The sequence below is a fragment of the Buteo buteo genome, chromosome 4, assembly GCF_964188355.1.
Source record: "Buteo buteo chromosome 4, bButBut1.hap1.1, whole genome shotgun sequence".
NCBI classification, from domain to species: Eukaryota; Metazoa; Chordata; class Aves; order Accipitriformes; family Accipitridae; genus Buteo; species Buteo buteo.
Window position 1 is genome coordinate 37,640,221 of NC_134174.1, and position 24,905 is coordinate 37,665,125.

The 24,905-nt window shown below is 40.1% G+C and overlaps 1 long non-coding RNA gene across 1 annotated transcript in view; it reads right to left on the reverse strand.

Annotated features, from left to right (window-relative positions):
* Positions 1-487: 487 nt before the first annotated feature.
* LOC142030093 (uncharacterized) overlaps positions 488-24,905 on the reverse strand; it is an 84,650-nt gene continuing 60,232 nt past the window's right edge. The window contains exons 4-5 of the long non-coding RNA XR_012650085.1: positions 22,384-22,542; positions 488-3,771 (exon numbers count right to left, since the gene is read on the reverse strand). This is a non-coding gene — a long non-coding RNA (uncharacterized LOC142030093). The remainder of the gene's footprint in view (positions 3,772-22,383; positions 22,543-24,905) is intronic.

Here is a 24,905-nt window from a genome sequence, read left to right on the forward strand (position 1 = left end):
ATATCAAATGGCTCGAACATTATGCAGTAACCACAGGTGTCTACTTGGTGCTTTTTTGTGTCTTTCATATAGCAAATACCTGAGCATACCTGAAAGTACATTTCAATAAAAATGCCTTTGCTGATCACCTGTCTAGCAAACACACAGCAGACAACAACTACAGTTCATTAAAATAGAAAAATCATTTCATGCTCTACTTCAACTCAATCCTAAGCAGTCTTGTTCAGCACAGTGCTGTCTTCTAATGCAAGGTATAGGAAGCAAGATCCATATCTTCAGAGCAACATCCATATAATAAAGTACTAGTGCATAAAACTAATGACACATGATTATATGGATTCTTTGTATTCTTTACAAGTAATTTACATTTAAGACTGGAGGAAAAACACATCTGACAGCAGTAAGACCATACTGCTTATTTCCAGACGTGGGTACCTACAGACCCCAGAAGTGGAGCTTTTACTAGTTTTCCTCCCTAAATGCTTTCTCAGTCTTGCAGAGAGCTGCTCTGTGGCTGAGAGGTCTTTCCTGTCCCATTAAGTTCCCAGACTCTCTATAATTTTTAGCGCAGGTGCAAAAAAAAATTGAAGATTTAGTTCTTTTGGCTTGATTTTCCATTTTGTCATCCCCCTCCCCCCCCAAAAAAAAAAGGAAAAAAAAAAAAAGGAAGATAGGGCAAGGGCTGAGTAGTCATACAGGAACTGCTAACTGGCTTCACCTTTGCATCAAGTAATCACTTTGGTTATTATCAGATTCAGGCATGCTGCAGAGAAAAAAACTCACAGAATTCTTTCTCAATCCATTGAATTATCCACCAACAGTTATCAGTAGCTGAGACAGGAAAAAACACGTTTGAAAGAGCATTGATTGCAGTTCTTCATTTTTATTGGATGTACATCAACATGTACTAATACTGAATGTTTCTCCATGAAATAAAGTTTCGATTAAGCAGAAAAGTCGTTTTAAATAATAGCTCTCTGCTGGACTCCAGTGACACCTACTGGGAAGTAAAGAATTTACCAAACATTCCTTGAAAAAGTAGAAGCATTACTTTTTGCACCTGCCCTTGGGATCACTAATAAACTTCTTTTGGCAGCTCAGGCTAAGAACCATGTCACAATTCAGTGTTATAATTAATGAAATATTTTGTGTTTATTTTTCAAAATAGGATTTTGACTCCATCTGATTATTAACTGCTTGGAACTGCATTTTTATCACTATAAAGATATTGTCAAGTCACACATTTTGCTATTGGCAGCAGTACATTAAAATAGTCCGCTGGATTTTTGGCTTACTAGAGTACACTGGGACACGTCTCCAACAATTTCCTTAGTCATTTCATTAATATAACTTCAGTCAAAAAGTAAATAATACATCTTTAATGTATTAAATACATACTTTAATACATTTAATAATTTCAGTTGCATGCATTTTAGCATGGATTCCAAAATTTTAAAATCTCATGAGTAGCACAACCAGCTAAGATAATGGTTTTGCTTCTGACAAATCCCTGCTGTTTGTAGTGCTGAACTGGTTTGTCACAGCTGTATTAGTCTTGTAGGTCATACAGATATTTCTGAACATAACTTCAGCCAGCACTTGTAAAAGAATAAATACTAATAAACTCCCGAAGAGGCAGCTGGGAGTCTTTCCCTCACCCCCCTCCCCGTTAAGTGTTTTGTGCCTTCTTTTTCTATTAGGCAATACAAAACTCAACTTTCTTATCCTCTTAGTGTGAGATTTATAATGATGAGGTCTACAGAGCTCCTCCTGGAAGGCTTTATTTCAATGGCAAAACAGAAGGAACAGCCCATCTCCAGGACCATGATTCAAATAAGGTATTTCCAGTGGCTTTTTAGCAAAAACTGGAACAAGCAGCTCTTTCTATGGTGGAAATACTTAGAGTTGTCACATATCTACATGTCTTTCTGATCAGATAATGCAGCCAAGAGTAACCAATTTCCTTTTCAGATACTTGAGATATTTTGTTTAGGAAAAGAGAATATTGCTGTGCATTTTTCAAGTTATCCACTACACCTCTTCAAAAAACCAAATGTGATGCAAGGCTGTACACACAGATGTAATATGCATGATGCACATTCAGAGACACGGCAGCTGCCAGCTGGAACATGCAGAATCAATGCAATAAGCAAAAGCAGTACTACTGCTCTGTGCAGCAGACTAATCTTTCCCATTTACCATTAGGCTCCACTGTGTAAGCTAGTTCAGTGTATAGGCATGAATATTTCTGTTTAAGACAATTTGTGATTGAGGGTTTTCTTCTGAGGTTGACAGGGAAATAACACATGCAAGGTTTTTAAACCACAGTCTTGCCAAACAATTGGCAATAAACATCACTGACAGAGGTCTAGCCATTCACATTTCATTAGGAAAGTTTGCCCTTACTACCTCTGGCAGGTTTAGAGCTGTCTCAGTTTCACCTCTAACGTTGAGGCCCTTCCAGATATGGCTGAACAAAGCCACTTGCCCCAAATAAATTTTTCAACTCTTCACACTGCAAATCCTTCCTTCAAGGAACTGAAGCGTCCTGTCTGAAAGCCTATTTTGGTAAAGTCTGCCAGTTTCCAGTGCAAACTCTCCCAAGAGAGCAAAAATGCTGTATAGAAAGGTGAGGAAGCATGGCAATGAGCACCCACCGCCACCCAGCAACACAAATTAGCACAGCTCACAAAGTATCAGCCCAGGCATCTCAGATCAAAGAATGCACAGATCTTTTGAGTACCAAAGTTTAAGTTGAAAAATTGCTCCTGACAGAGCAGATCAGCCAGATTTGCACAGGCAGGAATATTTTTCTAGGTTACTGGAGAACAGATAGAGACAGGTATAAGGCAGCTTAGTTCTATGGTAGAATACTTTCCAATTAAGTGCTGATCCCAGTACTCAATAATAAAAACTTCTAAACTAGACTATAAAGAGAATAATTTCTGAAGGAAACAGAGACATTTTTATAAGTCAAGCTATAAATTTGTGAAGTGATAGCTAAATAGTGATTTTACAAACATGTCCATAATATTGGCTTTACAAACCTGTGTACATAATTAGAATGAAAAGATATTGGAGAAACTGCAGTATGTTGCAGCTTGAAGATCTGGTGAAAGAATGTAGTTCTTTGTTCTTAAACTTGCATGCATGGATGCACCAGACTTCAGCAGAGCAGAACTATGCATGAGTCCATGGAAATCAGATGCTCAGACCTTACTCCCTGGTACTCTGCATTCAGGCCCTGGGTTAACTGTAACTTCTCTGAAGTGCACAGTGTCAGACAAACTGATAGGAAGTTGTCATGGTGACAAGCAAATGCATATAGAAAGAGATGCATACAGAAAGAACCAGCCCACAAAAATCAAAGAGACTTTGTATTCATACCTTGACTAAACAGAGATTCACATAATAGAGTATAATTATTATATGAGGATTAAAGCTTCTTGTAAATTAGATGTTAATTTCTCCACATGTGGAGTGAAAATATTTAATTGAAATTGAGGATAATCCATCCAGTCCTTTGTCAAAGATAAGTGGGAAGCTTTTCTTGGCAAATGAGGAAAGCCCAAATCACCTGTTTCTAAGTTTCCATTTAAACCCAGTAGTTTAAATTTCTTGTTATTTCAAAAAAGACAAGCCAAAAGCTATCTTCTATATGAACAGATGCTGCGGTGTCTTCTTGAAGCTGCAGGCTTAGAGGCAGATTTGTCATGCAGCTGCAGAATGAAGTCAACAAGCCCGCTCTGTTCCAGGGCTGCTATTCAGAACCTTTTGGGCAGCAATGAAAGAAGATCACATCAATTTCATGCTGGTTTTGCTGCTCTACAAAGATAGGAGCAGCAGCAGACACAGACACAAATCATGCCTAGATTGCAGGGGAGGAAAATGTGTAAAACTTATTAGGAAAACAAGGTATGTAAGACCCAGTCAGTACAACTTTTACAAACACATCTATTACTTTGGGGTACTTTTGGTGTCATGGCACTGCTTCTGTAACAGCCTCTACTCTGGCTGAGTTACAGGCATTGAGCTCCACATGCAATTAAGTACCACATGAGTAGGGCCCCTGTATCTCTACTGGAGCATAGATTTTACAGACATCAGCCTCCGTCCCTGTCAGCAGCACTTCGCTCATGGCCCACATAGGTTCTTAGCATTGTGTTCTGCATCTGACATCATTCCCAATTAAACAGCTGAACTACAATCCAACACGCTTGTTTTACAATATGGATTTAGTTGTAATAAGAAGAGAAATTCCAACTGCAGATACAGAAAAACCTTTTCAGGCAGGGGAACAAGTTGCCCAGAGAGGCGGTGCAGTTCCCATTCTTGAAGGTTTTCAAGACCTAACTGGGCAAAGCCCTGAGCGATCTGGTCTGACCTTAGAGCTGACCTTGCTTTGAGCAGGAGGTTGGATGAGAGACCTCATGAGGTCCCTTCTCACCAGGACTATTTTATGATTCTGTGATAAACTACATATCCAAGTAAGTGCCAAGTGATCCATATGCTTTTTGAAAATGGCATCATATATATACACACACTAATGTCTATACATTAAAATATATTAACTTAGGCTCTCTATAATATTAGCTGCTTAAATTAGAGCCCAGAGGATACCTCGTTCTCTGTAATACCAGCGCTGTAGGTTGGGATGGCTGCAGTTCACAAATAGAAAATACAACTTTCGGTACTCACTGTGTTATTCAGGTCAATGAAAAAAGTCTGCTTGGTTAGACGTTGTTTTTGCAGTATTCCAAGGGAGAAGAGATAAAGAATTAGTAGCAGTTTGGAGGTGTGGTGATTACCTTTGTTCTGCCACTAGTTAATAGCAAACTCTAGTGTTTGGGGTTTTTTAAGGGTTGTATTGGGTTTGTCTGGCAAGGTTTTGGAAACAAAGCTTGGTAAAAAGCAGTTCATATAATAGATATCAGAATGACCATAATCAGTGTTAACCATGCTGAGATATGAACTTATAAAATCAGATAAAAGCAGAGGCACAACAGAGATAGAAAAGCAAGCTGTTGCAATGGAGTCTGTCAAAATCCAGTTACTGGCCATATTCTTGTCTTAAAGGGCACTCAGCGACCTCAACCAAGTACCTTCATGCTATATTAACCTTATGTCCTGTTTACTTGTACTGATTTCCCATTTTTCATGCTAAATTTCAGGAATCTAGTCTGTATGTTTCTCTACAGCACAAGGAAGTTAGTGTAAAGCATGCCTGCTACTAGCTTTGATTCATCCGAAGTGCCCTCGAATCGATAACTTGGACATAAAAAAACAGGACTTCAAAATTCAACTGAATGAACTGCCTCTGGTTAAGCAGGTTTAAAGTGTAACCTCTGATCTGTTTCAGGCCATACTTGTGTGTTTCCTTGATTCCAGATGAAGTTTGATTTGTTTGCAACTGGAAAGTCTTTTTTTCCCCCAAAGTAGCAACTCTACTGATTTAGTTGGGGGCCACAACTGCACTGCAGGCAGGATGTTTGTGGCCTGAGCCTGCACACTCAAACTAGCTCTTCGCCAGGAAGAGGACTGTAAAAGCCAGACCTGCCAGTCTCCCTGCTGCTGGTACCCAGTGGGGGCAGATGAGACCAAACTGGTGTGACTCCAGTGAAGCTGCTCTCATATCCCTCTGCAGGAGAGCTCGAGAAGGTGAAAGGCAAGCACTGATCTTCCTCTCTGCTCATGTTCCATTGTACTCAGACATGTTACAATCAACATTTACCCTTCTGCTTGTTGATGAGTCAGAAGACTCCAGCACATTCCTTCCCAGAGAACAGGGATTAAACCAGCAGATCTTTTCACTGGCAAGATAAACAGCCAGTCTCCCAGGAAACAGATCTATTCCACAAGATGATAAAGAGGCCAGCTTTGTACTTCTGATCACAGCTGCCTGCTTGTTCAAATACTTGCTTATATGTTTACGCTGACAACTAATAAGGAAATACTATTTTACAAAAGTATTACACTTCAAGCCTGTTCAACCTGAGGCAGTTCATTCAGTTGAATTCTGAAGTCCTGTTCTTCTATGTCCGAATTAAGATTATTCTGAGGCCAGAAAGGTTTAACACGTTACCATAACAATGGCTGCACCATGTCAGACTGTAGATCCATCTAACCCAATATCCTGCCTCCTGTCTAGAAAACAGCTCAAGAACAGGGGAAGCATGTCATAGTTTACAACTGCTGCATGAGTGCATCAACAGGTTCTGCAACCTGCCACCCCTACCTCTGAGCGCCCTGTGCTCAAGGCTGGCTCGGATACAGTGCAGCTGCAACATTGGGTCAGGCTCACGTGCAAGAGCCTCATCAGGGCTTCCTCCATTTCGCTTCAAGTTCCATTTAAGTTCAGACCCTCACATCGGTCTGGCTGAGCAGGTCTGAAGTGTAGCCTCTAATTCTGAGCTATGTTGTAGGTAAGCCTCACTACATGTGATGTGCCTTGCTGATCTGGACCCTGACTCAGCTTTCTCATTAGACCTTGGGCATGCCTCATCGCTATAGATTTGTCTAGTGATGATTGTGGCTGCCCCTGGTTACTGCCACTGGCCCTTCTCTGCTCTTACTGCACAAGTCTTGTGGGATTGGTGAGGCCAATTCCTCCGCTTGCCTTGCTGTCATCCTCAGCTCCTGGCTTGCCCACCTCGCAGAGCAGCCCACTCTTGCTGCTCCCTGATGGCAACATCTCTTTTGAACAAAACAGGAAACTTGATTCTAACCTAATATGGAGCCATATACCAATTTGGTAATAATGAAGATGACCTGAAAAAGTCCTTGATGAATGCAAGTCCCCCACCCAGGTCTTTCTCCAAGGTCCATTAAGAAAGCATAAACTGCAAGCTCTCATATATTCTAGGTACAGAACAATTTAGGACAACCGGCCCGTAAAAGCAACGCTTCAGGAAAAAAATAAGAATAAGAGCTTCTCTGCAGCTTTCTTTACACAACTACTGGCTGGAAAACCTGCTGCGTGCCTCTAGCACCTTATACTAGAAGACAGATTCAGTAATCAGTAGGAAACAGAATTAGCAGTGAAGGCAATGATATTCATGCAGTGCAATTTACCACAAGGCATCTGTCTGTACATGAATTAGTATTTTCCTTAATTATCTGTAATAGGAAATCCCAAGATTCTCAGCTGGCCCTGTCAGATAATATTAACTACAGACTTGGAAAATGATATAAAAATAGAAAGGAAGTTGAGTCCTGCAGAGGCAGCAGTAGCACTTATCAAGGAATGCAAATAGAACTTCACTGTGAACTGCTGTATTGGCACCATTGGTCCCACTCCACTGCAGAGTTTACCAATACACCCCGCACCACAATACAATTCAATACAACATGGCATTCAGTTAACTCGCAGCACTCACACAGAGCAAAAGGACTACCAGAGACAGGAAAATCAGTAAAAGCAGCAAGTCCAGAGCAACATGTGATGATTGGCCACCTATGCTCACCTTTTAACATGCAACAGTTTATCTTTTCAAAACTCTGAAGATTTGATCATAAAGGTGATATAGTCCTGCAAAGAACCATGTAAGGCATACTCCTGATACTGCCTATTTGAGGAAATTCTGCAATGTGGTACTTTAACAAAGAGGGATCTGCTTTTCCGTATGCCACTTCTAGCTGCCTCATAGCCAGTCACTTGCTACAAAAGATGTAATTTGAACTTAGGAAGCAGGGACTCTGGGGACTTGTGCTGGAGTAGGATAGCCAGAGACATTAGGTGGTCTCACTTGAGGCTTCAGAGTACAGCTGGCACAGACATTCCTCAGACTGCACGACAAAGTCCATCTGCAGCTGCACAGGTTCAAAAGCACCAAACAATTACCAAATACAGCAACTACAGACACGGTCTGCATGCTCCCAGATCAGCCAAGCATATGTATCTTCGCCAAGTAGCAGCTATAGAAGACAGGCCATACAGCATCTTGCAGAAAGTCAGTCCTTCTGCACAGTCATAGCTGTAATCATCATGGAGACAGGGAGTGAAAACTAGCAAACCAGACACTTCTTCATTACTCTTAGGCAAAAAGAAAGCGTGCAGCCTTTCCCATCATCATTCCTCATTCAGACTGTTTCACCTGCTCACTGTTCCTCTGGCATTTCACATCCACATGCATCTCTCCTTACCACATTCCTTCTCTTCCTTTCCTACTTCTCCTGATTTTTTGGCATTTCATATCCACATCCATCTCTCCTTACCACATTCCTTCTCTTCCTTTCCTACTTCTCCTGATTTTTCTACCTCGGCTTCTCTGACATGTTTAAGAGGAGAAAGGATGGACCTGGAGAGGATGGCACAATAATGCAACTATCGTATTTCTCCATCACTGTATTTAGCTTCCATCCAGCTAGATACAACTTTGCTCTTTGGCCGAATCAGTAGAAACAGTTCAGGTTTTTCTAAGGCACTGGAGTTCAGTTCTTTTAAAGGGAAGCATGCACAACCAAGTGAATAACTAAACTAGACTAGGAGTTTTGCTCTCTCCTTACAGGCAAATCCCCAGCAACAAAAGACTATCCCAGTGCACACCACCACACACCACACCACCACCACCACATTGCTTGGCTTCAAATCAAGCTTACACCTTCCCACCAACAGCCCTCAGGGAAGGTATTCATCACCAAATGATAGTGATGGCAACTTAGCTAAACATTACTGTATACTTTAAAAAATAGATACATTTTATAACAATATGTTTCTATGTTAATCAAAACCTTTCTTATTTCACCTCCAAAAGACTCCTACAAATATTTGATTTCTCTTTCAGGAGAGGAGTTAACTAAAGTAATAGTGTTTCAAAGGGGAGCACAGTCAATCCTCTTCTACAGAACTGCATTTATAGTCATCTCCTTATAAACAGTGTATTGTGCCGTAACTGTGAATATCTAAATCCACTATTTGCTCCCAACCTCTTTAGTTATATAATTTGTGGCTTGGAAAATGTCTGTGTAGGTCCTGACATAAAACCATAACAGCTCCAAATATCAGTGGGAATTATTTCTGTTCAGTAGGTTTGAACGGCTCTGTTAGACAAGTGTACATAAGAGTTACTCTGTAAATAGGCATTGACATGCCAGAATATTACCTCCTCCACTGTTTGCAAGTGTCTGCCCTTATATAAAAGCCTATGTAAATTTAATATTTACTTGATAGCTCACAATATGTCAGTAATTAAGGAGCATTTAAGATAAACATGAATCTAGAGGCTTTTCTACACTAGGAAAAAAAAGAGAAATGTTCTTAATTCAGATTAATATAGCTATGAAGACAAAATAACATGCTTTTATCTTAGGTTTTCCTATACACTTGAAATAAAAGCTTCTAGTCAAAGTTACTACCCACCTTGTTATTCCTTAACAGGTATTTTATTATTTTTCTTTCATACTCTTGTCAGTCTTCCTTGGAAAAAAAACTCAGCATGGCAACCTGTAACCTGAAGTTCTACAAAATAAAAAAGTTGTACCTCTTCTATGTATAATCTTTTTCTCTGTCAGTGCAGGACTGTTCCTTCTGATACTGTTATGACAGAGCTACATACCTTAATTTGGTGCAATGGAGCATGCTAATGCAAGGCCTGACAGTTGTCTCACTACAGTGCCTTCTGCCTCAACTAGTATTTCCATATAAAGCTTCACAAGGCTGTTGTGTCCATGCACCATTTTGGGTTTGCACAGCCTCCCTTTACCTTTGGACCCCATGCACAGGGCATTGGAGCCTGAAAGCATGAGAAGAAAAGTCAGGGCCCTGCTCTGCCAAGGACTGTTGGCACTGGGGGAGAAGGGACCAGAAAAGTGTTTCCCACAAAGCAGAAGACTTTAAAGCTTTCTGAGAGCAGGTGAAAAGATCATTTACAGACTGTGGCACTGCCTCCCTAAAGGGAAGCCCCCAGGGCCACTGGTGCCCCGGAGGCCCTTGCCTTCAAAAGGTTGCAAGAGTTAGAGAACAGCTCTAAGGAAGCTAGAGAACAGCATGAAGGCTAAATGCAAAGCAGTATCCTTTGAGATACACTAGCCTGACATACTAGAAAGACTGGCGATTTAGGTTGAACATTAGTTCCTATGACCATGGTTCCAAGACAAATTACTTATCATGTAAATAGTATACAGAACATTGTGAAAAAAGCAGTTCCTTGCGGGGCAAAAGTGATTTGACAATCAAATGCAGACAGCCTCTAAGAAGAAGGCTGAAGAATGTTAAGGCTGTGAGAACTGCAGAAGTGAGAGGAAAAAAAGTAATTTTCCTGCCTAATGACAGGATCTTCCTCTACACTGATGCAAAAGAAACTTACTTGATACGCAAGTCCTACACTGAAAGGAGATTCTTGTACCTCCAGAAATTAAGAGGAGGATATAATTTTCCTCTCTTGCCCTTTCTAGGGTATCTGGTAGTCAGACAGGGTTGACTAAATCACTTTAAATATTTCCTATAACAACACCTAAGATTATCATCATTAATATCTCTGAATGTTAATAAATAATTTCCACATGCTGTAAACAGTATCTGGTCTATTTTGCATAATGATGCTGCTGAGGTAGCTTCTGCTGCCATAGTCCCCATCTGACTAGGCTGTACCTGCTGCCACATCAGACCACTCCCAGGCCACTAGGCAGTTATAACCAGCAGCTATAGTTCTGCCTGCAGTTTTTTTATCCCCTTGGCAAATTCGCACCCACAAATACAGACTCTGCTACTGAACAGCCAATATCCTCTCTGGTAATAGCCATGAGGCAGAAACAATTTATTTTTTTCTTCTAGAAGAGTGTATCCTTCTGTGCAAGCAAGGACAGACAGGTCTTCTAGACAAAGCTGGGACACAGGTAGCCTGTATTTCTACTATGGACTTCCTGAATGGCTTTACACAACTCTCTTACTTCATGTCCCATTTCTGAACTACAAGATGAAGATACTACTTTTGCCTTCCTGCCTTTTTTGTTTTTCTTCTGTGTGGTTTTGGGTGGGAGGAACCCCCCCTTTTTTGATACTCTTAGAATGCAAACCTGCTGACCCTTGCAGTCTTTTACAGCTTCTCACTAACAAAAGAGTTCATTCTCTGGTGAGAAATGTTGCACTGGGGAGAAGGGAATGTTATTACTTCCCTTTCCTCAGTAGCTTGCTTTAGGAGAACAGCATCTGGCCTGGCAGGCCTCCCTTGTAAAGTGTGGTAGGACCTGACTGATTGCAACAGGAGCGGTCACATTTGAGTTGCAGTTAGGCCCGTGGTGCTCCATAATAAACCTTTGCCCTCTCACATTTTTAAGATAAAACAAACAAAGTCAAAATGCTCACATAGTAATCCAGTGCCATATGGACTGTCCTGTCATTATTTTACTCCTGAGATTTGACAACACAGGCTACCTGAAGCACCAAATAAAGTAGAAATTGTCACCAAAACAATTGCCTTGTAATTGCTTTCAGAAGTAGTAAAAGCAGTCAAAGCCACCCTCTGATTCCTGCGCAGCAAGGAAAAAGACTACAAGTAATTTAATAGGCATATCTAAAGAAGCCAGAATAGAGCTGTATCACCTCTCATGCCCAGCCTCCATCAGCCTTCTGTACTCACTTCTGCACTTTGTTTTCAGTTCTCTGAACTGGCTCATTTCACAGGAAGGAAGAACTATGCCTTTAGGAAGCAATATGAAAATACATTACATAAATGACAAACTGTAAGAACAGCCTGAAGGGCAGCTGAGGAGAACAAGCAATGGATTTCTGTGAGCTGTAAAGCATTGCTAACAGTAGCATTAAGAAGAAAGTTTACATTGAAAAGAAATACAGTCATTGAAGATGCCTGAAAGCCCTACAGATCAGTTCTATAGCTGCTAAGCTTCATTTTGCAGGATGCAGCAAGGACCAGCTGTTCCCTAATAGACAAGGAGCCAGGCAAAGTAACAAGGCTGTATCCACAGTACCTGAGCAAGGCAGACCCAGAGAGAGCAGCCAGGTTTGATCAAGTACCCAGATTATCCTGAAAGTTGGGGCAATGGTATAGGTCCAAGATTAAACCAGAAAATTGAACTACAGATCAGGTCTAGTCCACTAAAAACAGTCAAGGTCAGATACAGCTTATTAAGCATTCAGCAGACCCTACAGAGACACGACAAACCTGAGTTGAAGCTAAAAAGGCAGCATATAGATCAGGATGGGAATCAATAGCCAGCTAAGGCTATTACTAAGCTAAAGACCAACACTTCTACAGCAGAGCTTAGATACTGAAGGCTTGGACCTGAGTTTAAGTAGAGCTCCTGGGCCCACGGGCAGAGGGTGTGGGTGGGAGTCCTGGATGAGGCTGATTAGGTTTGTTAAGATGTAGTCACTCAGGGCCCTGAAACATTTAATTCCTTTATCTTAAGCAAAAAAAAAAGCAACACAATTCTGTAGAGAATCCATAGCTACACAAATACTGTATTTGCAAAAACCAAGGGTATTTTGGAGGAACAGTACTGTCTCAAACAGGTATCACAGGACTACACAGGCCCTATTGCTCTTATAATTTAATTTTCAAGTGATTATTGGCACAGCTGGCTCTGCACATGACTTGTGCCTGCACAGCTTGTGATCACATTCCTCACAGCCTTGTGACAGCTCAAAACATTTTTCCCTGCCTGCGCTCACTTGCAGCCATTGAGTTTACTGTTTGGAAAATGGCAGGAGGCCTGCAGTATGTGCCTTGAACCATTTTGGCCAGTTCTCTTTCCCTCCAGCTGCTATTTTAAAGAATATCCCAAAGTGCCTTGCAGAACATGCTACACGTATACCTTTCCCATATCAGGGATCTTTATGTATCCAACATAGGGACATCCAAGAGCACAAGGTGGTGCAGATTGACTATTATCCCCATCTATTTTTTTTGAGTGTGCCTATACCGTATGCTTTTGTGCTGTGCAGAGAAGCTAGTAGTAGCAAAAGAAGTTACAGAACAAAGTTACAGAACAAAGTTAGCACAGCACTATGATTAGAATAGTTAACATTACTGAAAAGCAATGCTCAGCAGGAGTAATTAGTTGGGAAGAAGTGTACCGATGTCTCCATTCTGCTTCCACAATCCCAACTAGCATCTCTGCATGGTGCTCATTGTATGGTGTTGACATGCCTTCTGTTCTCTCCCTGATCTGTACTGCTGCTCTGTTGATAAAATGAGCGGAAACATGAACAGCCTCATGTCTATTTGATCTGACAGCTTGTTAAAGTCCGACTTATGGAGAGTAAAAGAGAAGCTGAAAATCACTTAAATATCATTCACTTCGGGAACTTGAAGAGAAACCACGGTGAAGCTAAATGCGACAGGAGGAATGTTTGGGGATGTAATTCAAGCTTGTGTGATCAAATTGCAATTTTGAAAGAGATGCTTTCTTTTTAACTTTTTACCTTGGTAAGTCTGGCATGAAAAGGCAAAAGAATATCTATGTAGATACTAGTTAAACAGCTACTCTCAGGGGAAACAAGAGTGCTTTCAAACTCTCAGAACCTTGAGCAAACTAACAGGCCTTAATTTCCCTAACCAGCCCCACCTGTTGCCTCCACCCACGCCTTCTGCCCAGGAGCTCTATTTAGCTCAACCCTGGATACACCCTTCCTATTTAAGCTCATTTGCAGATGTGTTGCTGGTGTGTAGCTCCAGCCCTGCTATGTCTGTGTCTTTTTGGTCTTGGCTCTGGCTTCTTAGCTTGACTCTAGACCTGGTCCCTGAGGTGTCTTGCCCTTATTACACTTAGTAGGTCTGATTCTGATGTCTTGTCATCTTTAGGGGCATGCATGAGGATATGGACTCCCAGTTGCTATTCCTCAGCCTGTCCTGCTTGCTTTTCTCAGGTATAGTGGGGCTGGGCCATGGCTGCTGGAGGTCCCTGTTCTCCTGGCTGTGCTGCTGTGTGTCTGGTTTCCAGTCCCTTGGGGAGCTGCTGGCCCTTGCTGTTTTCTGGCACAAAGCTTTTTGCATCAGTTTCACTTGCTGAAAATCATACTTTGAGTTAAGTACTTCTCCTGTTCTCTTACATTTGTAAATGAATGGCACTAATTTGATAAGACTTTTATGAATGGGCTTAATTTAATAATACTTCCACCGGTGATTCATGCCTAAAAGTGTTCTATGTGAAAAGAGCTTGATGCTGTGAGATTGCTTATCACCTCCAGTATTTTTCTAGGGGCCTTTGAAGACTAATACAGACTATTGCAGTTAGTTTTGTTAAAAATAACTGAATTTTCATTTAAAGCCTCCAGATGCACTGGTGAGAAGATATGCTATCCAGAGGAACCTTGACAGGCTTGAGAGGTGGGCCTGAGCAAACCTTGTGAAGTGCAGCAAGGCCAAGTGCAAGGTCCTGCACGTGGGTTGGGGTAATCCCAAGCACAAATACAGGCTGGGCAATGAGTGGATTGAGAGCAGCCCTGAGGAGAAGGACCTGGGGGTATTAGTGGATGAAAAACGGAATATGAGCTGGCAATGTGCTCTCACAGCCCAGAAAGCCAACTGTATCCTGGGCCGCATCAGAAGAAGAGTGACCAGCAGGGCAAGGGAGGTGATTCTCCCCCTCTGCTCTGCTCTTGTGAGACCCCACCTGGAGTACTGCACCCACCTCTGGGGTGCCCAACATAAGGAGGACATGGACCTGCTGGAGCGAGTCCAGAGGAGGGCCACAAAGATGGTCAGAGGGCTGGAGCCCCTCTCCTATGAAGACAGAGAGTTGTGCTTGCTCAGTCTGGAGAAGAGGCTCTTGGAAAGACCTTATAGCAGCCTCCCAGCACCTAAAGGGGGCCTACAAGAAAGCTGGTGAGGGGCTTTTTACAAGGGCATATAGTGATGGGACAAGGGGTAATGGCTTCAAACTGAAAGAGGGTAGATTTAAATTAGATGCAAGGCAGAAGTTCTTCACTGTAAGGGTGGTGAGGCACTGGAACAGATTTCCCAGAGAGGTTGTGGATGCCCCCTCCCTGGAAGTGTTCAAGGCCAGGTTGGATGGGGCTTTGAGCAACCTGGTCTAGTGGAAGGTGTCCTGCCCATGGCAGGGGGTTTGGAACTAGATGATCTTTAAGGTCCCTTCCAACCAAAAACATTCTATGATTCTATATGCAATTCTGTTAATATGTTAGCAAAGCATTCCTCTCTTTATATCTATGAAGCTCTTATTCACATTAGAAATCACTGTTGTATAAACTGCACTTGAATCTTATATGAAACTCAAATTGGTGTTAATCCTTTTCCTACATATAAAATATTAATTCTTTAATAACTTAAAGCAAGGGTATCCACTATTAAGTGATGAGTAAACAAACAATTTCATCCATCCTGTTATATGCACCACAGTAATATCTTCAGCATTTCCTGTGATCCTTAGGCTTTCAAAGACTGGAAGAAGCAAGCTCTCCCCCAGTTAGTCACTGGCCCTGAGTTTCAGGGTTCAGATGAAGGTAATGGGGCTCACTAAATATGTACAAGTCTTCTCAACTTGTAATCTTAAGTGACAAATATGGAGCAGGAACCACCGATGTATGTTATCCTGTGTTGATTTATTAAATCTAAAAATTGCTTCTAGCAAATGCAACTGAGAATTACAACTACTAAGTCAGAGCCCTTGCAATAAAGCCCTATTTAGGAAAGGCTATTCATGTTTGAACTTAACTTTTCATGAATTGGTCTCTCTTGTTATAGCTCTAGTCTTGTGATAGTGCCTCAGGATCCTTGACAGACTAACTGGCACTCTCTTTGCTAATTAAAATTCACCACTTAAATTGGACAACACTCTAGTATGTTGGGAGAAGGAACAGAAACAAGTATTGATGCTTACTATGGATTACAGCAATGGTTCTCAGCTGTTCTCTGCTGAACCAGACTGTCCATAAAGGTGTCATGAATACTGCTGCAACTCGCAACTAAGAAACTTCCTTAAAGGGTGAGAGATTATGAGATGGTGTTCCTCACTGGTGGTTTATGTTTCAGATATTTTTTGTCCCAGCTCTCCTGATCTGTCCTGGTTTCAGCTGGGATAGAGTTAACTGTCTTCCTAGTAGCTGGTACAGTGCTATGGTTTGAGTTCAGTATGCAAAGAATGTTGATAACACTGATGTTTTCAGTTGTTCCTAAGTAGCGTTTAGTCTCAAGTCAAGGATTTTTCAGCTTCTCATGCTCAGCCAGCGAGAAAGCTGGAGGGGCACAAGAAGTTGGCACAGGACACAGCCAGGGCACCTGACCCAAACTGGCCAACGGTGTATTCCATACCATGGGACGTCCCATCTAGTTTAGGAACTGGGAAGTGGGGGCGGGGAATCGCGGCTCGGGGACTAGCTGGGTGTCGGTGGGTGGGTGGTGAGCAATTGCACTGCGCATCATTTGTATATTCCAATCCTTTTATTACTACTGTTGTCATTTTATTAGTGTTATCATTATTAGTTTCTTCTTTTCTGTTCTATTAAACCGTTCTTATCTCAACCCATGAGTTTTACTTCTTTTCCTGATTTTCTCCCCCATCCCACTGGATGGGGGGGGAGTGAGTGAGTGGCTGCGTGGTGCTTAGTTGCTGGCTGGGGTTAAATCACGACATGATCAGTACTGTCAGAATATTCAATCTTTTCTCCAACAACTAAGAAATTATTTTGCTACTATTTTTTCCTCTTGGTATAATCAAACTGACAAGCTGGCTAGGAAAAACATATGTGATCATATGATAGTGCTTCATAATAGCTGAACCATTTCCAGCCTCACTAGAGCTTGAAGAAGTAAAAGAAACAGTATGTGCTTCTCTTAAAATTAAATTTCCTAGACATCTACTTAGTCATTAATCAGAATCTAACAGATAATATAAACTAATTGTATTAATGAATGGTAGGTAAGTCATGGTGTAACTTGCTTTTCAAGCACTGAGAATTGCTCAGACCAAGTGATAGTAGGGGAATAAAGAGGTATACGACTGAAATTATATCAAACATTACTTCCAAAGTAGAACCAAAGGAGAGAAGTTTGAGAAACATGGACCTCCACAGGTTCCATTAAGGGGAAAAGACAGGTCCAATAGGAGAACATTACTTTTCTATAGATACAGAAAGTTCTTGTATGTCTTTCATCACAGCTGATAACAAAGAAAGAAGAGGTGACTACAGAGGATGAGATCCAGAACAAAAGAACAAGTGGGCAAGAAGACTTTCTAAAGACTTGGGCTTCTTGCTAAAATACTTTTTGCTGTACTATATCAGCAAGTCTTTCTTAGTTGGAGCTATCATTCCACTTAAAGATATTTTCTATAATGTAACAAATGTAGATTAGCTATCCTGCTGCAGAAGAGATGGAGACAAAGCACTGTAGTTTTGTCATGTGATAAAATAGGTTATAAGTAAAGGTATTGTGCCTCGTCAATGCTTTCAAATTAAAAATGAATAGTTATTCAAATGAGACTGTATTCAAAGAAATAAAAATTTGCTCTTTTATTTCATGCAGGACAAGCTATCCCCCACCCCTTCCTTCTAAGATATTGCTTACTTGAAAACAGTTCCTCGATTGTGAAACAGATATGAAACTTTAACAGCTGCCTCTGGTTGAGCCCTGTGTCTTATCTCAGAAACTAGTTAATCTTCCTGTGATTGCATTTGCTTGAACAATGTAATCAAATGAAGAAACAAAACCCAGTTTCATTGTTTAGTGTTCAATAGACTGTAAAACAGATTCTGTAGTAGTTAAGTAACACCAAAGCTCCCCTTAACCTAATGCTATTTGTTAGAAGAAAATGCCTCCATTCTCCTTATGTAGCTTCTAAAACCAGAATGATACTATTTTAGAACTAATTTACAAATAACCAGGTCAAGATCTCTTTAACAAAGCAGCTATATCTATGAAATAGCTTCCATATAGTTATATTCTCTAGCACTGGGCATGGACCTTTTTTAAACTGTTGGTTGTTTTTCAGAGTAAGCGTAGGCTTTTTCAAATTATTGTAATTCAACTAGTGCATTATATGCAGCAACATGCAGTAATATGCCTTTACTTTGTGGGGGAAAACCATGTTTCCTTGTTTTCATCTTATCATTAAGTAATATCGTTGTCAACAATGGAGGCTTTCTTCATTACCTAACAAAAAGTCCCGAAGTTTGTGCTAAATACTGCAGTGAAAGCTTTTTAAAGGTCTTGTTACAAAGTCTGTGTACTTGCTAGCTTGCTAGGTGTGCAAAGAGCTTTTGAACACAAAATTAGAGTGTGACTGGCAGATATGAAACTGAATTTTTCCAAGCAATGACTGTTAATGTTGTCCCTCAAACGGGGTTCATTTACCCAGTGTGCAAACCAATAACACACAGAGTCGAGGTATTTTCAAATTAATTTCACTGATGTGCATGAATGGGTGCCTGTCTCAAGATAGTACACCCTTGTCTCAAAAATTCTCACATTTGTACACTCAACTAATAAATATTCATTGTTATTTTCCTTAATGATTGGCTCTTTCTTCTTTGCCCCTCATGTAAATTAGAGTGCAGACTCTGTCTTCTTCCTTCATTGTCTTCTTCCTTCACTGTCTTCTTCCTTCACTGTCTTCTTCCTTCACTGTCTTCTTTTGAGTAGGTGGTATCATTTGAGTAGGTGGTCAATGAGTTGGTGGTTGCAATCTACCCCTGTAGGAATTACCTTTCACCTACTTCTTCCCTAATCTTGGCAGTTCCAAGCGGTTCTTCAAGGTTTATTGACCAACCTTTTCTGGCATAAACATAAAGACCCATTGTCCCGTAGTTAGTTCCAAAACCTAAATCATGTCTAGTTATTGTTTCCCTATTTTAAATATTAACTGATGGGCGCTGTACACAGGACTTTCGCAGCTCCCTGGTTATTTCAATCATATTATACATATTAATTGATAATGTTAAGAGTCCCAGAGATTAGTTTGCTGCAGATATGGTCTACCACTTCCCTGTTAAGAAAAATAGCTTGCTTTTATGCTTTTCCAATTTCCTACAAAACTAAGTATTTATTCTTCCACAGAGACTGAAAGATATCAAAATGAAGAAAGGATAAGAAAAAGGATTGAATGAAAGACACCACTTGGGAAAAAGGAAGAAAGAAATGAAGGGTGGGAGGAAAATGGAAGAAGAGTAAATTGGGTGGGGGTGAAAAAGAACTGAATAAGGTGAAAAAGGTGAGAAAAGAAATCATCATAAGACAATTTTTATAGTGCAACAAGAACAGCATAAGTTGGGTAGATGAACTGTTGCTTGAACTCTCAAGCTTTCACAGAGAACTACTTAAATAATTCTGAGCATAATTTTTTGAGGCCATCTTACTGTTAATTTCTTCCAGTTATACTCACAATTTCTTTTCAATAGGACTCCAGCCCTTAGGATGACATCTGAACTGGTAGATTGGTATGTACAATACTATATAAAGGGATTCTTCTCTTCATATACTAAGTCCTGAAAGAACACAACCTTCCTCCAATGCCTGCCATTGTGGGATTTAACACATGTGTGTTCAGGGGTGGCTGCAGCTCTTATGACTGAGAACTCACCTGACAGTTTTTGCTTTTACCACAGTATGCTTTAGTCCCGTTCAGTGGACTATAGCCAGACCTCTAGGGTTTGAGTGCTGTAAATTATTCACTTGTTTAGCAAGGATCTATGTTAGTGAAACGGACATATCAATATTTACTTTCCTAACCAACAAAGGGGTTGTTAAAGATAACTGTGCCTTAACCACACACATAAGCACCATTAAAATCAATATGACTTAGCATATGCTTTAGTTTTAGTTACCATAAGCTTCATGTCCTTATCAGGTTTGATAGAGGTTAAGTGATACCAGTTATATTATCACACTGGTTCTTATAGAACTTCTGCAATCTTATTTTATACTTTTTTATCTATAAACACTTCTGGAAACTTGCCCAGTTTTCAGAAACCAGTTTTATTTATAGAATTTGCTTTAGAAGTGAATTTAACCTCATTTGTTATTTCTAGTTAGAGCTCACACTCAGTTTTTAACCTGCCTTTCAAGGAAATGTCAACTTCTAGGCACAAACAGAAAGAAAAGAAAGGGACCAAAGGGATAAAACAAAGGAAAGCAAACTAATAGTGGAGCCTGAAGTTACTAGATCTCCTTTAGGGCGAGGAGGAAAATAATATGATCAGCATTTGTATTAACTTTTGGAGGTCTCCAGTGTCTGCTGGTTGCTTTTAAAAATATTTCATGCAGAATTTCTCAAATTTTTTTTATTTTTTTTTTTCCAGAAAACTATCTTAGAAGTTTTTCCTCCTTCATGGGTGGTGGGGAATGAGGAAGATACCCCCTCCCATTCTATTTCTATGCTACTCATTAATAGAGGTATCTGTCTTTTGGTGAGCAGAGCCTGGAAGTGATCTTTTTCATCTGCCTTGGACATTCAAAGGCCATTCTTTTTTAAGTATAGCTGCTCTTCCAGAGGAGTCCCTTCTTTGAACAGATGATTGCTGTGACAGACTTGCTTTATGAATTTGTAATCCTCTCACAAAAACGTTATGTCAGAACCATTAGCGAGATCAACATATTTGGTGTCAATAGGTATTCCTTATAAAATACATTTGATTTGATGACTTAGTCATATCACAACCCTTGCAGCTTTTTCCCCTCTGTCTAAAGAATAAGAAAAAATCTGTAACAAAACAGTCCTGTAATGGAACAGCCTTTTATTGTCTAGATACAATAGATAAAATTATTTGGCTTTCTATCTAGCTAAAGGGAAAAGTAGCAAGATGGCATAGTCACTGTCATTAACTTCTGGTGCTAGTTAGAACTTTACAAAAAAATTTTTAAACAGTTGTCCCTTAGCAAAAGACAGTTGAACTAAATATTTTTCCAGTAATTTTACTGATGTAATCCTGAAAAACCCTGAATATCTGCATTTTTTCACAACATTTTTGACATAAACATATTTTTAGTTCAGACGCTTCACGCAAAAATATTGAAAGGCACCTGTCAAGAGACTTATTTTGACATTTCTTTTCATGCAAAAAATCAGAATTTATGCTTTTCATATCACTTGAAGATATAGTATCAGTTTTTGCACAGGCAAGATTATTCATTCTCTGACTAGCTCTAATGTTAATGTTCATGCAGATTACTTTTAGGAAGTAAGCTTCCTACACACCACTAATGACTTTTCAGATCCATTAGTCTGTTATGTATTACTGATTTCAAGCATTACTGATTAATGCTGTAAGTAGATTTATTTCTGCTCCTAGAGATAAAGGACTGGCACCTCTTGTTACTGCTGTTAGATTAATGGTATGTTACTGCTTGCTTTAGTCAGTTCCTCGCTATGTCTCATTCCCTTCCTCTGCTCTTGTCTGCTCCCTGTGCCACTATACTGTTCTCCCCTTTACTATGTTTTTCTAATACTTGGTTAAATGTTAGGTGCTTTCCATCCACCTTCTGTGTAAGTACTTCGTTAAGTATGAGGTAGTACAAAAATGGAAAACTCATGCATGTGCAGCAGTGTTTCTTCAAAGTTAACAGGGTGGTGTTTCATGTTCATCGCTCCTTCCAGAGCCTGACTGACACTGGCCACAAGCTACTACATCCCTGGCTGCTACTGTTCTCCAGGGACCACAGTCTGCTGTTGGCACTGTGGAGGCTCCTCAGTCACTGCAACAGCTCTGCATCCCACCACTTTTAGGTTCCAGATTCTTTGCAGTGCCCAGGTATGTGGGTTTACTCAGTAGTGGATTTCTCACATTTCATTCAGGGCAGTATGGTGCAGTCTGGATTTGTGACCAAGCTCCATGCAACCAGATCCAGCTCTTCAATCTCTTAAATTCAAAGGCTACAAACTCAAGCTTCTATTATCTTTTTAACTAGTAACTTACACATTATACATGTTCCTCTAGCTATCATCTCCTATTCTGCACTTTTCAATTACTTTGTGTTGAATACATACGCTTCAGTCATCAGCACCTCTGTTCAGTACAGATTATTTATCTTTGGTTATTTTCTGCGTGCTATTCTACAGGTGTCTGATAGCTTATGCCTTTGGTAGATTACACACGTTTTGCTCATTAATATAATATTTAACTCATCACCTGCACTTTTGAGTCCCTCACTATTTTTGTTGCACAGCTGTAATAACTAGACTTCATATTATACTGCCAGCACTGATAATCTACACCATATTTCAAGGACAGTTTTTTTAAGTCCTTAAATGGTATTTTGGGGAAATCTTACTCAATACCAGGTTATCAAATGTCTGTAAGATTTAGTCACCGAAGTTAATTCTCAAAAATGAGAATGTGCCACCTCCATCAGCTGTGGGACAGAGCAATACAAAGATCATATGCCTATGTAAATCAAGGCTTGGGACTTTCATATAAAAGATAGTGCAGGTCGTTGTAAAAGAAGAGTTATAGAATAGAAGTTTTAAATGTACCTGGTTTCACATGTCTGGGTGGTGTTTTTCTGTTAGACCTTGTCACCTAATAGCCATTATTTTTCTGCAAGGAGACCAAGAGCCAAGCACTCTGTATGAAGTGGAGCAGAAAGTTCCTCAGATGGGGACAGGCTGTTAAAAAGGTTTTCTTGGTAATGACTGTGAAGGAAGAAGATTGAAATTAATTTAAATCAACTGAGTAGTATTTATCTTTTGGTAAATAAATCAGCCAGTGTAAAGTTGTATCCTGAATTTAGAAAGTGTCAGTCTCCTGCCTCATACAATGCTAATTAATTCTTTCCTTAGCACTAATACCTTTTCTTTTCACTTATCACCTAATAGTACATTACATAACAGAAGCGGGAGAGTGGTTATTATCTGATTTCTGTTAGCATTAACTTTTTCCCCTTGTTGGTTATCTCCCCAGCTTCTGGACCTTACAAGAGATTTCAGAATACACAGGAGAACATTTAGGCACCATGTACCCATATAAGTGGCAACCCATGAGAGATTGTCATCTAAAACTACTTTGTCTTTCAGAGATGTATGGTTGCAAAGCAATGTATTTCTAGGTGTATGGTTAGAAATAAAATTGTCACTTACCCAAGAAATTTTGGACCTCAGGACTCCAGCAGAATCTTAAAATACTACAAGGACTTTCCTTTAGGAATATTTTTTTCCTTCTTTCTGGCTTTCCTTTGCCTATTCTAAACCAAGAATTTGGGGATAAGCAGTGCAAAGTGTTTTGAACTCCATCCCCCCAACCTATGAGAACAAGCCATTGATTTCGAGGTAAATAACAGTTGCTATTAATTTATATTAATATGAATACATAAGCAATATTAACTTAGAAAATATCTGTTTGCTCCCAGGTAAATAACGATAAAAATGTATGCCCTAAGCTTTACAATTTCTAGATGCCAACTTACTAGCAAACCAAAGGTAATAGTCAAAAGATACTATTTCTTTCTATCACTCTCCTAGCAACCACAAAGAAAATGCCACTTGAAATATCATTTCTGATTTTCTCCCTGTCTCATTGTAGTCCTCCCTGGACAAGCAGAAGGGTCTGTATTATGGCCAGAATACAAAGATCCATTCTTATTCAAATCGTTTGTCCTCTTGTAGGACAAGACAGAGTGTCACCATAAATGAAAGTCAGACCTGTCGGGCAAATTCAAATTTCAAATTCAAATTTTGTTGGGCTGTGGTGCTGTCTTGAAGAGCCCATGGTGAACTGTCCTTTTCCACAGCAGGAAAGCTGTACCCCAGTATCTCTGCTGATCTCTGGGAAACTCAAATATGAAATTGTCCTCCCTGTCTTCTACTAAAGACGGTCTGATTATGACCATGAATGGGAGATATAAAGTTTAAAATCAGGAGTACCTATGACAATTTAAGGGCTTCTATGACCAATGATCTGTTTGTTGCACATTTGTTTACTAATAACATGCACCATGTCAGAACTGCACTGCCAGTTACGACACAGGTCATTCTGTCCCTCCCTAATATCTAGCCTGTCTTAACCTGTAGGGGTCGGCGTTCGGAAGATCTCGCGATGTCACGGAAAGTTAGAGGGTTAGTCGCAGCCTTGTGATGTACCTGTAACCCCACCTCCCCTTGTTAGTATAAAAGGAATTAACTGCGCAATAAAAGGCGGAAGTTGGCGCTCACACTGCGTGTGTTATCTGTCTCTTTCCCTGGTCCGGGCTGACCAGTGATCTAAGCGTGGCACCTTGATATGTAGCGAATGCTACATTAACCCCTGCAAGTTAATCATCAACCTCATTCTTTAGCACCAGCAGTAGAAGCTCCTGTTTTTAGACTCCATAACACTGCATTCCTATAGATAAAAAACTGAAGTAAGTCATCGCAGAAACATAAACAGAGGAACGAAAAAAGCAAGGAACTTTTTCAAATGACACAATGCAATGACTCTGTATTTGCATTAATCCTGTTATTTACTGGAACTGTTTGGAAATTATTTCACTAGCTCCAGCACAGCTGATTTTTACTATTTTTTCTTGCAGACATGAAGATTTTTTAACATTACTTTAGGAACAGATGCAGTAATTTTCCTGCATTATCTACCACTACAGTGATAAGTTCCCTACAATTTATTTTTGCTGGTGCTGTCCCATCATGAAGACTTTGAGGTCTTTAGGTATTTAAGGAGGCATTTGTTTTTTAATGTAGCATTCTAATACACTGTTTCCTACAAAGGAATCTCTTTCAATACACAGAGCACAGCCTCCTGCATGGTTTGAATGTACAACATTTAAGTAACAGAGGCTACTGTTGAAGTCGTATGTGAAGTAGTCCAAATAAAAGACTAATTTGAAGTCCTGTTTCTTGGGTCCACTAGTACTAGTGAACAGAAAAAGCAAAGATGTTAAAAAAAAGCCAGACCCCAGCATAATGGAGATTTTTCCTATATGTGCTGTATTTCTCCCATAGCTATATCCTGAGGGTAGATTCAACTCAGCTAACCTTAGTAAGAGTTTTGCACCTTGTTTCTGCTA